The 15,482-nt window shown below is 42.6% G+C and overlaps 1 pseudogene; it reads right to left on the bottom strand.

The window, feature by feature from the left end:
• The window catches only part of LOC127217927 (sodium- and chloride-dependent transporter XTRP3A-like), a 232,667-nt pseudogene that overhangs the window by 82,068 nt on the left and 135,117 nt on the right, over window positions 1-15,482 (bottom strand).

The following is a 15,482-nucleotide window of genomic DNA, read 5'->3' as shown; positions in this document are numbered from 1 at the left end:
CGACCGCCCCAGCAAAGCCCCTGTCTCCAGCTTCCCAACTCAGGCAGGCTGATCTTTCTTTGCCTGTACCTGCTTGTTTAGCACCTGACCCTGTGCTGCTGAAAATTCACATGAGCTTTAATCTTAGTGCTGGTGCCTTATGACTTAAACAACTGGAAGTCTCCTTTAGCTTCAATGATTGATAGTTACTTCACTGGGAATGCAATCCTGGGGCTCAGGAATGTTTAAGATTTCAGTAGCCCTGCTGGACTTTTGTGATGCATGCCTTTAATCCCAGCTTTAGAGAGGCAGAGGCAGGCAGATCTCTGCGAGTTCAAGGCCAGCGTGGTCTACTTAGCAAGCGCAGGGACTAGCTCCAAAGCTACACCGAAAATCCCTATCTGGAAAATCCGAAAAAAATAAATTTTTTTTCCAGCCACACAACCCTGACCCACAGCCATCAGTTAAGTAGTCTTGACACTTTCTTTGACGCGCACCCACCCAACAGCCCAGTACACCAGGGACATGGGGGGTTGTATGCAGGGGTCATTTTTTCTAGCATGCCACAGCTGTAAATACTTGAGTTCTGGGTAAATTGGTGACACCACCCAACAACGATTTCCTACTTAGAAACTTGCCCTGCTAGCTCACTCACAGGCTCCATTGGAATTTCAGGCAATCCCCACTTCAAATACAAAAGCAAGGTCGGTATCTCTTCCTTGAAGCTGGAAAACTTCATGATGAACTCAGGTTTTGCCTGTGGGCTAGAACATCTCAGGAAAGAAAAAAGCTGAGCAAATCTTCCCTACCCAAGACAGCCTACCTCAAGGTGCTAATAGTTAGCAATCCTAGCTCAAGAGGCCAGCAAGCGGCAATGAAGCAATCTAAAGGTGGAGGGTGCAGGGGATAGCCACCCCTCCCACTCTTCCTTCTCCAGAAGATTCTTGGTTCCTTGGAGTCCAAAGTCTCTTGGTTTTGGAGTTGTGACTTACCCCTCTACCCTAGTTATCACATGGATAGCCAAATGATATCAATTACTTTTTACACACAGACAGAAGCCCTACTTTCCTTATTCCTGGTAGAGGTGGAAATTGTCTGGGCTTCTCACCAAGCTTATCCTGGTTAGGGAGGGTTCCTTCACTTGAGGCGAGAGTGCTGCAACAGTCTGGACACTTCCAAGTCCTCCTCCACAATTTTGAGTCTGGTATATGAGCCTATGTAGAGGTCTTCTCAAATTACAGATGGGAGACACCCATGAGAAATGTAACAATTGCAGGGAAAGGGAAAGCAATAGCTTTATCCCTTTGGAATGGGGGGTGGGCCTAAGTCTATCAGCCTTTACTCCCATGAGTATTTGATAGGGTACCTGGGATCTTCCCCTTTCCCATATTGGTACTGTTTAGATGTCCCCACCCCGTGCACGCACACACCGCACCACCACCACCTTCCTAACATTTCTCCTCAAAACACCGTCCAGGAACAGGAAACATTCATCGCAGAGCCTGCTTTGCAGAGAAGAATTCTACTCTTTAAACACTCAGGTTTAACTTTCAGCTTGATGTTGAAGGAGGCAGAGGCCTGTGAGGATTCTTAGAGACACCTGGGAGCAGGAGCCATAGCCATGTTCCCCACAGCTGTTTGGAGTTGGGCTCTAACACACAAAGGTCATAAGATAGTCTAATTTTAACCCAAAGTACCAAGTAGCAACTACAGCATGCCTGGTATGGCCCACATCAACTTGTCTTTGTGACAGACTGCTTGCTCTTACCAAGGTGGGAGTGTGGGCACCTTCTCAGCTCTGCCGAGCAAACTTTCCATCACTTCCTCAAACCTCAAGGATATAATCCAAGCAAAAGAGCTCTGCAATCTTTTCGTCATGACAACAACAATACAACAACATAATATAATGAACCTTTTTAGATACCATATTTTATACAGAAAAAAAGGAAGGAAAGGAAGTAGAACACAGCTCCATATCCACAACCCGGTGGTTAAGAATTCAGAGGAGGAACAGAAAGGTTTCATGACTTCAAGTTAGGAAAGGGAAAGTTTTTTTTCTTTATTTTCTTTTCTTTTCTTTTTTTTTAGACAGCACAAAAGCCCTGTCTGTGAAAGCAAAGCCCAACCTTCCTTCTTTGCTGGGTTGTGGGCCAGATCTTTGGAGGTAACATCCACTAGTCCTATAATTCATACAGATTCCAGGAAGGTGAGGGTTTGAGATGTGAAGCACTCAGCTACTCAGACACTGCTGTCCCTGCAAACTGCACTCACCTCTGCAGTATGTCTGGCTCAGGTGGGGGAAGGGCCACACATTGCCCAGGACCATGGCATAGGGTATGCAGGTAAGTAAGAACTGCTGGGGTTGTCCCACTTTGGTCGCCCCTTCTCCCCAACCCCAGGCTGGGCATATTTGGTTGGGCCCAGTCTTCCTGTGTGCTGGTCAGGGCATTCAGGGCTGCTCTTGGGCTGCAGCTCCTCATCTTCTGGCAGGGAGACCACATGCGCCAAGGGTGATTCCATCTTCTGAGACAACACTCAGGGTAGAATGGACCCACTCCTGTGCTCTCTTTTGGATTCCAGTCCCTTGTGTTTCCTGTTGTTCAGCTTTCTGTCCTGTCAGGCCCTGGTGTGTGTCTTCCCTGGTTGGCTGGTGCCTCCCCCCTGGCCTTAACCTCAGTGGTAGCCAGTTCACACCCTCCCATTGACCTTTGGCCACATTCTTTTTCTCTGTCATGAGTCTCAAATTCTAGGATTTCTGGGCTCCTCAGACTTCCACTATTAAGGGTTACTGCAAAATATCTCATGAAGATACGATTGTGTGTAAGGAGTACGGTTTTTCTGCCCGCCGCTTGGTCTTGTCCTGCCTTGTCCCGCCGCCGCACCAGCCCCAATGAAAACACCAAGACTCCATATTTGATATTATGCTGTTGGCCAGGTGCTAGTTTCTAATCGGCTAGCTCTGTCTTAATTATTAACCCATTTCTACTGATCTATGTATTTCTCTTACCAGGGAGCTGGTAGGCATACTGCTTTCTCCAGACTCTCCATCTTGACTCCTCCTTACTATTTCCTCTTCCTCCTTGTCTCCTAGTCCCTCCTATCTTCCTTTTCTATTGGCCAACAGTGCTTTATTTATTAACCAGTATGAGAAACATATATAGAATAACATCTCCCACCATTGTGTCTGCTGATGTTGAACTGGAAACTGCAGAAAAACTCCGATCTATGTGCTTGTAAATTTCTATAGTATAAACGCTCCCACGATGGCACATCCTGAGCTACCAATAAGTGCAACGGGACACTATTGTTTTGGGTTCCCTCCCACCTTGCACGTACAGTGACACATGTAGCCTCAGGAGCACAACTGACAAGCAATCATAAATCATGAATTTTGAGCGTCCTGTCTGTTTTAAAATTTACACTTCACTCAGACCTCGGTCACAACTGTATTTAAAAACCATCTCAACAAAAGGGATGAATCTCAGTTCTCTGGGGTGTCCAGATTCCCAGTGCAGGTGACTCAGTCAGGCTTAGCCCCACCTGAGTGTTCCCAGGATGCAATTCAGGCTAATGGATGACTGCCTGTGGGTAGGAACTTCACTGTGCCTATCAGAAACACGATACAGAACATGATCAAGCTGAGTCGCCAGAATTCCTGAGGAAGGAGAGAAAGCAAGGATAGCTCTACGCAGGGTTCTATAGTCTTACCCTGCAAACTAAGGTTATACAATTTTCAATTATTTGCTCATCCTGGTGAGTCCACTGTTAATTAATCATAAGAGTTTCTAGTTTCCCTGTATGAGAGAGTCCAATCTCCTTAGCACTGTTGGCAAGACCTTGAGAATTTTTGTTTGTTTGTTTGTTTTTTGTTTGTTTGTTGCTTTTGTTTGTGTTGCAATTCTTGTCCTTTAAAAAAAGAAAGATATGTTTTTATTTTATTTGCATATTCTACATATACATATGTATATGTACACACACACACACACACACACACACACACACACACACACACATATATATATATATATATATATATATATATATATATATAATGTATATACATAATACCTACTTGGAACTGGGGTTCTGGATGGCTATGAACCATCAACTGGGTGCTGGAGACTGGACCCATGGTCTCTACAAGAACAGCCAGAGCTTTTAGCTGTTGAGCCATTGCTCCAGCCTCCCCTTTGGAGATGGGATTTAGCTAGGTTGATTGTTTAGGTCCGGTCTTTAGTCTCCCTGCTTCAGCCTCTCAAGTTGGTAGGTTACAGGTGCATCCCACCTTCATGATTCACGTTGACTTCTAATTACGACTACATTATTTGAGATTTGATTTGGGGGAATTTCAGTGTGCTGATAAGAATGTATATTCTACAGCTGTTATATGAGTAAGCTTTTAAACATTATAATTGATCATTTATCATTCTACAATGATCTTTCTCTTTTCACAGTAACAAAATAAAGCAAAGCTACGTCCCCATGGAGAAACTGGCATTTGACTGTATGTGGAGAGCTCCTTGGCTGACCTGTTCAGTTTAGTGTCTTCTCACTCTACAATGTGTGAAAGGGAAATGAATTCTGTAGAAGCTATAGTTTGAGACCCAACATTTTGTGGGCAAGCAATCTGAAGCAGGGTATTCTGTGGAGATGTTGGTAACCCAGTCAATCACATGGCCTCTGGGATGATCATTTGACAGCTCTGAGTGTGATGGATAGGAAGGCAGGTATAACAAATGCATTTTTAATTTAGGGTGCTCTTTAATCTAAAGTGGGTTTAGCAGGTTGTAACCACAATGTGGATGGAAGAGTATCCTAACACAATCCAAGAATGCATTCCTGTGAGAATTCGGAGTGCTGGGGCTAGACAGAAGGCTCAGTGGTCAAGAGCACTGGCTGCTCTTCCAGAGGACTTGGGTTCAATTCCCAGCACCCACAAGGCAGCTCACAACCATCTGTAATTTCAGCTCCAGGGGACCTGACACCCATGACAAAACACCAACTCACATAAAATTAAAAAAGGAAAAAATGGAAAAGGGAAGAAACATTCTCAAGAAGAAAAAACAATTCTGAGTACCTGTGAGAAAACTTCCAAGAAAATAAAAGTCTCGTGACCTCAGTTTCTCCAAAACTCTGAATTGCTCTTGGAGGATTATTCTTCTACACCTCTCCCAGGTGTATCATATAGTTTGCTTCAGATTATTCTTGCCAACTGGCTATTATTACTTATTTATACCTCTATAGAAATTCTTGTTTTTTTTTTTTTTCCCATGTGCAGCCTGTCATTGTGATTATACTCAGCTTGAACTCATGAGAGCTTTACTCACATGATCTTTCTTAACACTCAAAGTGGATATTTCCTGATGTTCTTAATAAAGTTGGCTGTTGTGTGAGACTTTATTCCCCCTTTTTAGGCTCCATTCTCCCAGGTTCAACTACCTTTAGATCGGTAAACAGAGGCACATTTGCATTTCCTGATAGCATTACTTCACCTTTCTGATTTCCAAGAGCACAACTGTTCTGTTTTGGTGACTCCCCCTCATAACTAGAGATGTTCAACAGAGCATTTATATTTGTACAAGTTGCTCTGGATGTAAGTATGTCTAAACACAACTCGTACTTTCCCCTCTCCTTCAATAGGTTCTGACCATGCTCTCAGATTTGATTGCACATTGGCTTCACCTAAGTGCACCAGGCTCACTCCCAAGATTTTCTGACAAAGGCTCCTTGAAGCCAGTAGCATGGACCCTGAAAATTTTCAATGCTCCGGGGTGTCTAGAATAGCAGAGATGATGGGCACACTGAAAAAAGAATAGAATAATGATATAGGACAATGTTCCTCTTTTCACCTTTGAGGGTACATGGTTTTTGAGACCCTGTCTGTGACTGACCCTAGGAAGGCATGACAAGTGCAGAAAGGCAGTCACTATGCCTAGGTTGAGAGTAGGGGGACAGACACTTAAGTGTTCAGGAATAGAATCTGATGTATTATCACAGGGTACACCCACTCTTTGAGCCTAAAATCCATCTGATGATACAAAATGGGGAAAAAAGAAAATGGAAAAGGAAAGAAAGATACAAGTAAACTGAGGAAGCAAGAGATAGCAGAGATTTGAGGGCAGAGAACAGACTGCCAGTTCTGCTATCTAAAACAGGCATGCGCACAGAGGAAAGGTGATTTTCCTATGGATGTGGACCTGCAGCTTCTCTGCCTCTTGTAGCAGGCAGGATCTGGGGTCTCCTTACCTCTTTAGCCCATACATGTAGCACACAGCTATGGTCTCCACCAGCACGATGAGCAGCAGAGACAGTGTTGCTGCATAGTCATTGAAGATGTCAAACCAGTAGTTCCCAGCCTCCATGGTGAACTTGTGCCGATGGCACAGTTGATGAGGCACACCAGACCTGGAACACAAGATCATTGCTCATCTCTCTGAGACTCCCTGACTCATCCCACATTGGATGTCAACAAGAGCCATCGATCCCTAGGTGTGCTTTGGAGGGTGAGTTCCCACATCAGCTATAGGAGCTGCTTTGTAAGGTATTTCAGAGCAGGAAAACAACAACAAAAGTCAGGGTGTTGCTCTTCGGGGGATATCATAATGGTTGAAAGTCTGGGAATGCTGAAGATACCAAAAACATAGCCCCTGAGACTGTGAGAAGTGGACTTAAATGTGGTGTGGGGCCCTAGATAAGGATTGGTTTGGGAGGAAACTGCAATTTACATTTATGTAGGTGTTCTCACTTGCCAGGCTCTGGTCATATACCAGACCAGATTAAGCCTCCAAGGTAGTAGTCAGAGATCCCTTTTATACCGGGTTTCCAGGGCTCAGTGTTGTCAGATAACTCCCTGTAGCACAACATGGCAGAGTCAATATTTGACTATTTCCAGGTTTTCTTCTGACTTCCAAAGGCTTTCCATGGTGCCTCTGAATTCTTAGTAGCCCTTCCCACTGCCATACCATACAATGTCAGCCAGTGGGAGGTTCCCTCAGGAGAGGATTAAGTGCTGGATTGGGAGCTACATGCCTTTGTACTGTGGACCACAGAGACCCAAATTCAGAAAAAAAAATACCAGGTGCTATCAGGCTTCGAGGAACAGGGAAGAGGATGCTTCCCACATGATAGCTAGGACATGTGATCAGACATGACATTATCTATCCTGAATATAGAGCCATCGGAGGCACAGGAGTGTTCTTATGATCCTGGCTGGGTGGCAAGATGTTGAAATTAAAAATGGGTCTCTGTGGTACACATTACATGTACATACAGCTCCTAGAACAACTTACCCAAGTGGAACTGAGTATTACCCTAGCAGGAGCACAGCTACACCCATGCAGCCCTTCTGGAGTTGTCTTAGAATCACACGGCCCCTAATTAGACCCTTCCACTGATTGTCTTGCATTTTGTCACCCACCCATGCCCTGCCTCCACCTTCTGGTGTCCTGAATGAAATGGCCTCCTTGGGCAGGTAGCACGAGATGACCTTGCTGTCCGTCAGAGGGGTGAGTATGGCTGCTGTGTTTCCAAGCATGCTCCCCAAACCCAGCATCAGCAGCATGAAGATGTAGAGAACTGACCAGAGCCGGGACACTTCCATGTTTTTAATGGCCTCAGTGTAGACAATGAAGGCCAGGCCCGTGCCCTGGACAGCCTGCTGATGATTAAAAGACACCAGATACACATGTGAGTCAGAGGGGACAAGAATGAAACACCATAGTTCAAATGTGGAATGTCTATCCTCCCTGTCTTGCTGCACTCTTAGAGGTGTGTAACTGTAACACCAAAAATAAAAACCCAGAGACAGATATTGGGGTTCAAGCTCCAAGCCGAAGGTTTGAGAAGCAAAGCAGCCGAGCCACTAGCACTTACATCTACCTCAGTCTAAAAGGGGGTGATCCTGTCTCTGCAAGTTCTCCAGCAAACCTCAGACTGCTACCTCTCCTCAGGGTGGCTAGAGATTAAATCTCACAATGCACCCTGAGACATTGGGTTCCTGTCTTTTATATGCCTCTCTAGAGCTGGGATTAAAGGCCTGAGCTCTGTTAATCTTTTAGACTGATTCACTCTAGTGTATCCCTGGGAGGTCTCGAACTCACAGAAATCTACCCAAAGGTGTGTGCCACCACTGCCTGGCTAGCTAGTATCGTTTCTAGGATTAAAGGTATGTATCACCATTGCCTGGCCTCTATAGTTTGTTGCTGGCTTTGCTTTCTGAATCCTCAGGCAAGATTTGATGAATCATAAATAATATATCATCACATATAACTTTCAGAGCTGAGCTCTCACTGGAGAAATTAGATCATTGGGTAAGTGTCTTGAGATTTTATAGCCCGATGTCACTGATGTCACTTCCTGTCTGTTCTTTGCTTCCTTGTCCATCAATTGTTAGAGTCTTAGGCTCATGAGTCTATTGTCATGAATTGTACAATCCTTCTCCACCATGATAGATTGTACCTCTCACTCCAGAAATAAAATAAATGCCTCACTCATGACCGTGTTAGGTATTTGGTTATAGAAACACAATTTTGTATTGACTGATACAAAAATGTAAATAAGCTCAATGGTGTAAGCACAGTGGGAATAGTAGGTGTCAGGAGCAGATAAGGATAACATGACACTGTAATTTTTAAGTGAATATTAGATATCACACAACAATTATTTCACTATTATTATCAGGAGCCATCAATTCTTAACAATGTCAGTGTTAAAATACACCCTACTGGGGTACTCTGATCTCACTTTCCTGCCCATGACTACCACAGAAAGCACCACAAATCGTAGACAATTGGAATCAATGACTTAAAAAAATAGTCTTTTCAATGATTAATATTATTATTGGTTTAAAAGGTCACTGTAATGTTAATATTGGATTAGATATGGCTGAAGAGAAAATTAGTGGACAGGGAGTTATTTCTCAGGGTAATTCTGTTCAATCGAATGTAGTTTGACCTAAAGATGCACTTAAATTGGACTAATGGTGACTTTGTACACTGTGAAACTTAACCTAATCACATCAGCCAGCCTCTAAGAGCCAGGTAGTCAACTGCTTAAAACAAGGTTCAAAGAAAGCAAATATAAGTTTTACCCAACGAAAACTCTGTATACTTCTTTTCATTTTCTTTATAAAATTTTATTTTATATGCATTGGTGTTTGGCTCACATGCATGTCTGTCTATATGTGTGTGTGTGTGTGTGTGTGTGTGTGTGTGTGTGTGAGAGAGAGAGAGAGAGAGAGAGAGAGAGAGAGAGAGAGAGAGATCCTTTGGAGCTTGAGTTACAGGGTGCTGAGAATTGAACCCATGTCCTCTGGAAAAACAGATAGTTTTCTGAACCACTGAGCCATCTCTCCAGCCCCCTCATTTCCACTTTCTATATATAATTTTCTTTTCTTTTGATATCCTGCACATGTGAGGGTAGAACATTCTGAATTTCATTTTGCCCAGTATGTTTTCTAACTACAGAATCAAGCCAATTAAGATCTATGAAAGTGATTCTGTCTTACTTATTTTCTGTTGTTGTGACAAAATGCCATGACCAAGGCCACAGAAAATAAAGTGTTTAATTTGGGGTGCATGGTTACAGAAGGTTGGAGTCCATGGCCATCATGGGGAGAACATGGCAGCTGGCAGGCAGACATGGTGTTTGCCCATGAGCGCTTATATCCCTTTCTGCAAACAGGAGGCAGAGGGTGCTATTTGGGAATGTCCTGGGCTTCTGAAACCTCAGGCCCACTGCCAGTATCAGTACTCCTCCAATGAGGCCACACTTCTTAATCCTTCCCAAGAAACTCTACCAACTGGAGCCAAGTATTCAAACATATGCACATATGGGGGCCATTCTCATTCAAACCATCACACCCCACACCTTGGCTGCCATAGGCTTGTGGCCAGATCATAATGTGAAATGACTTTTGTCCAACTCTAATAGTCCCATCAGTGTTAACACTTTTAAATTTCTTCTGAGAACTACGGCAGCTTTTAATTATAACTCCTTGTAAAATCAAAAAGTAAATTATATACTTAAATGTAAAACAGCATAGAATATACATTACCATTTCAAAAGGGAGGAATGAGAATATAGTTAGAAAATACTGGACCAAGACATGACAGAAATCCAGCGGGGCAAACTTCAAATCCTGTATCTCTAATCTGTTGCTAATAGGCAAATGGAAATTCAGGAGGGCAAACCCCAAATCTTAAAGCTCTATTCTGCTGCCAATGGGCTTAGATGGCTCTTCCCTTCAAGTTCTGCTGGCTACAACATGTGACTTTCTCTCTTGATTTGGTCCCAAGTTTCTTGGTAAGTATTTCCTATGATTTTGACATCTCCAACATCTTGAGGTCTCCAACCCAATCCAGGCTTCATTTTCATAAATTCACATATAGCTTCTCTGGTTTCCTTGAAGGGATTCCCATGCCAAACACCTCGCTTCAGAGGATTTTCTTAACTGTGGAGGAAGATTCTACAACTCCTTTACTCATGTATCATTCAGGGATCTAAAGCCAGAACGACCTGGCCAATGAAGCCATGTTCAGTCATTTGAGTTGGAGCCTGTTCCCCTTCTTGAATTATATTTGCATAACATTTTCCCCCATTGCAGCTTTTTAGAAATACAAATACAAAAGGCATTTCCTTTTTACAAGTTTTAGGTTGAGCTGGAGGGGTCTTCACCCAAAGACAACACTCCCTTTATTCTGTTTCACACCAGGTATCTCCTTATATTAGTGCTCTTTCCCCTCCTCAAACTGTACATTTTGTGTTTCTTTTTGCCCTGCTTATTATTTTTATGGTAGCTACACATGAAAGTGATTACTAAAAACCATGCAATAGAGTTAATAATTGGCTGTTTTGAAATCTCCTCTGCCTATAAAATTAGTCCAACTATTTCAATTTGCCCTCAGGCAGAAAGCATCCTCATTTTTTCCCCAAGCACCACAAGAATGGTTCCTAACACTGTCACTAATACTGTTGCCCTCTGAAGTTTCTTGAGCTGAGCATCCATAACCCTCAATGATCTTAGCACTGTTTTCTCCAAGCTCTGACTAGGATGTCCATTCAACCCTGCTTATAGCAGTCATCAGCTTTCCTAATCCAATTTCCCCAGGTTTTCCATATTCCTTCCAAAAGCAGCATGGCCAGCTTCCTGTCACAGCAATACCCCACCCCGTAGTACCAACTTTTGTCTTCCTCACTTTCCTGTTGTCACGAGAAAACACTATGACCAAGGCAACTTATGAAAAAGAAAGTGTTTAATTTGGGGCTCATGGCTGCAGAAGGTTAGAATCCATGATCATCATGAGGAAAGCATAGCAGCAGGCAGCAGGCAGGCAGGCCTCAGGCAGGCAGGTAGGCAGGCATGCAGGCAGGCAGGCAGGCAGGCAGGCAGGCATGCAGGGATACAGCAAGCAGCAGGCAGGCAGGCAGCAGGCAGGCAGGCAGGCAGGCAGACACACCTCTTCCAACAAGGCCACGCCTCTTAATCCTTCCTAAACAGTTCTACCAGCTAGGGAACAAGTATTTAAACATGTGAGTTTATGGGGACATTCTCATTAAACCACCTCAGATTCCCTTTTAACAACATAGAAGGAAACCCAATGAAATGATGACATGGAGAGTGTAATATGTAATCAAAGAGGTATAAAACCTGTGGAATAGGAGGGAGAAGATTAACATGAATCTAAATGAAGATCTTCAAGGAGAAAAGACATAAACACAGGTGACAATTAAGACATAGTATGTATGAACTTGCCAAAACTGAGAAGAAATCATGGATTCATAAATCCAGCAGGTTTAATAGTGTTTAGGTTCAGGCCTGGATGAGGTAATAAAAACCCACCCATACTAAATTCACTAAAGATGCCAAAGACAAAGGGACATATTTAGGGAAGTCAGAGAAAGGACTGCTCACTTATAAAAATAAAAGAAGGGCAGACAAGACAGTTCAGCCAGTAGATTTGTTTGTAATGCAGGCCTGAACTTATGTTCAATCTCTAGAACCCATGTAAAGGTAGGAGAGAATTGAATCCACAAAGTTGTCCTTTGACCTCCACACATGCACGCGCACACACACACACACACACACACACACACACACACACACACATAATTAATTTCAATCAAAATAAAAGAAAAATTCAGCAGCAACGATTGAAACCAGAATTATAAGGCAAATGTTATCCAAGTATTGGGAGAAAATAACTGTTAACAAAAAAAAAAAAAAAAAAAAAAAAAAAAAAAAAAAACCTACTCTTGGCACAAGTTCTTTAAGAAAAGGGGCCAGGGGCTGAAAAAGTGTCTTGGTGTTTAAGAGCGTTCATATGCTTCTGTGCCGAAGGACCTGGGTTAAATTCCTAGTACCCACAGTGGCTTACAGTGTGGCTAACTCTGGTTCCAGAGATCTGACAGCATTTTCTGACTTCTATGGGCACTGGGAATGCACATGGTTCATGTAGACAAAATATACATAAAACAATGTTTAAAAAGACTCTTATACATTGCCAGGCAGTGATAGAACACGCCTTTAATCCCAGCAATCAGGAGGTAGAGGCAGGCAGATCTCTGAGTTTGAGGCCAGCCTGGTCTACAGAGGGAGTTTCAGAAGAGTCTCGGATACACCGAAAAACCCTGCCTCAAAAAGATGCAAACAAACAAACAAACAAACAAAAATAAGGAAAAAAGAATGACAGAAAACAAATGGGGCCAAATGTTTATGTGGAAGCAAAATCTAACAAAGTTTACAGTCCCTAAATCTTGCCCTGTCCAGGCATGATGGCTCACACCTTTAATCCCAGAACTCAGAAGGCAGAGGCAGGCAGATCTCTGTGAGTTCGAAACTAGCCTGGTCTACAAAATAAGTTTTAGGACAGCCAGAGCTGTTACACAGAGAAACTCTGTCTTGAAAACACATCCTTCTCCCCCCCCCCCCCCGATAAACAAAAAAACTTGCCTTATAGGACAATATTTTAAAGAAGATTTATTTAGTTATATGCATATGTACATGTACATGTGTGTTTGTGTACCATGTGTGTGCAGGTGCCCACAAGGCCAGAAGGAAACATCGGATGCTTTGGGGGGTGACTTTGAACTACTTGATGTGAGTGTTGGGGAGTAAATTCCGGTCTTCTGGAAGAACACCAAGCTTTTCTAACTGATGAACCATCTATTTAGCCCCACAGGAAGGTATTTTAAATCTAGCTCCTCTCTCCCAAAGATAGCTGGAATGCAAGAAAGAGTATTTACAAATAAAATTGTGTGTGTGTGTGTGTGTGTGTGTGTGTATTTGTGTGTGTGTGTGTGTGTGTGTGTCCATCCCTGAGCCCAGGGACAGATCTCACTGCCTTATGCATCCTAAGTTTGCGGTATTTAGAAAGTTATAGGCTCAAAGGGCCAGAACTACATGACAATAATGTTTAAAATGGAAGAGGAGAACCAGGTCTGGCACACACCATTCATCCCAGCACTCAGGAGGCAGAGGTGGGAAGATCAGGATTTCTATATCATTCTTCTGTCTTTAAAAATGCAAAGACAGGAAAGACAGGAGAAAGTGATCTAAAATTCTTTCACTTTTTGAAAGGGATCTCATGAATACTCTCTAACATTAAGCTGTGTTAAGTTAAATATTAATTAAGAGATTTCAGGAAGGAGATATGAAAGTCCAAATTTCAAACTGTAGAGAATATATATTAGAAAGGAAAGGAAATAAGAGAGAGAGAATGGCAGGAGCAGGGGAAAGAAAGTAATTCTAAAAACATAAAATAAAATAAAATCAGTAATTATAACATCTTGGACATAAAGCCAATCTCAAAAACAAGCAAGGAAAAACTAAGTGTCAGAACCAAAAGAAGGCAACTGAATGGATGCCAAAGCTTAGAACAGGTGCCATAGTTGCCCAAGTGGGATCTAGATCTCGAAGCCTGGGTGTCAGCGTCTTGGTGTCTGAGTTGTGCAGGAATGGAGGGTCAGGCTATAGATCCTGTAGGCAGGGCCCAGAGCTCTACAACGTTGCTGGTTAGTTTTATGTCAACTTAACACAAACTACAGTTATCTGAACAGAGGGGACCACAACTGAGAAGATGCTTCCATAAGTTGCAGGGCATTTTCTTAATTAGTGATGGGGAGGGGAGCAGCCAGTAAGCAGCACACCTCGTGGCCTCTACATCAGTTCTTATCTACAGGAATCTACCTTGAGGTCCTGATGGAGGTGTAAGACAAATAAACCCTTTCCTCCCCAACTTGCTTTGGGTCATGGCCTTTCTTCATAGCAATTATAACTCTAACTAGAACAACAAGCAAAAAGAGGAAAGTGTTGTATCTCTCCGTGGACAATGGTACACCCCAGAAAACAAAAGAACAAAAAAAAAAAAAAAAAAAAAAAAAAAAAAAAAAAACAAAACAAAACAAAAAAAAAATAATGGAAAGATCTCCCATGCTCTTGCTTAGGTAGGATTAACATAGTAAAAATGGCAATCTTACCAAAAGCAATCTACAGATTCAATACAATCCCCATTAAAATCCCACCACAATTCTTCACCGATAATAATCAACTTTATATGGTAAAACAAAAGACCCAGGATAGCCAAAACAACTCTATACAATAAAAGAACTTCAGAAGGCATCACCCTTCCTGACTTTAAACTCTACTACAGAGCTATAGTTCTGAAAACAGCCTGGTATTGGCATAAAAATAGACAGGTAGACCAATGGAATCGAATTGAAAATCCTGATATTAATCCACGCACCTATGAACACCTGATTTTCGACAAAACAGCTAAAATTATACAATGGGGCGAGGACAGCATCTTCAACAAATGGTGCTGGCAAAATTGGATGAGGGTGTGTAGAAGACTGCAGATAGACCCATGTCTGTTGCTATGCACAAAACTCAAGTCCAAATGGATCAAAGACCCCAACATCTATCCAGCCACATTGAACCTCTTAGAAGAGAAAGTAGGAGGTACCCTTGAACAAATTGGTATAGGAGACCACTTCTTGAACATAACTCCAGGGGCAAAGACACTGAAAGAAATAATTAATAAATGGGACCTCTTCAAACTTAGAAGCTTCTGTAAGGCAAAGGAAACAGTTGACAAGAACAAATGGCAGCCCACAGACTGGGAAAAGATTTTCACTAATCCTATATCTGACAAAGGGCTGATCTCCAAAATATACAAAGAACTCAAGAAACTAGTCAACAAAACACCAAATAACCCTATTAAAAAATGGGGTACAGAACTGAAGAAAGAAATCTCAATGGAGGAAATCAAAAAGGCTGAAAGACACTTAAGAAAATGCTCCACATCCTTATCTATCAGGGAAATGCAAATCAAAACAACTTTGAGATACCATCTTACCCCTGCCAGAATGGCTAAAATTAGAAACACCAGTGATGACTTATGTTAGAGAGGATGTGGAGAAAGTGGAACACTCCTCCACTGCTGGTGGGAGTGCAAACTCATACAGCCATTTTGGAGATCAGTATGGCAGTTCCTCAGGAAAATGGG

Source organism: Phodopus roborovskii, unplaced genomic scaffold, assembly GCF_943737965.1.
Source record: "Phodopus roborovskii unplaced genomic scaffold, PHOROB, whole genome shotgun sequence".
Taxonomy (NCBI): Eukaryota; Metazoa; Chordata; class Mammalia; order Rodentia; family Cricetidae; genus Phodopus; species Phodopus roborovskii.
The sequence above is the reverse complement of the archived record's forward strand: the minus strand, read 5'-3'. Positions and strand labels throughout refer to the sequence as shown.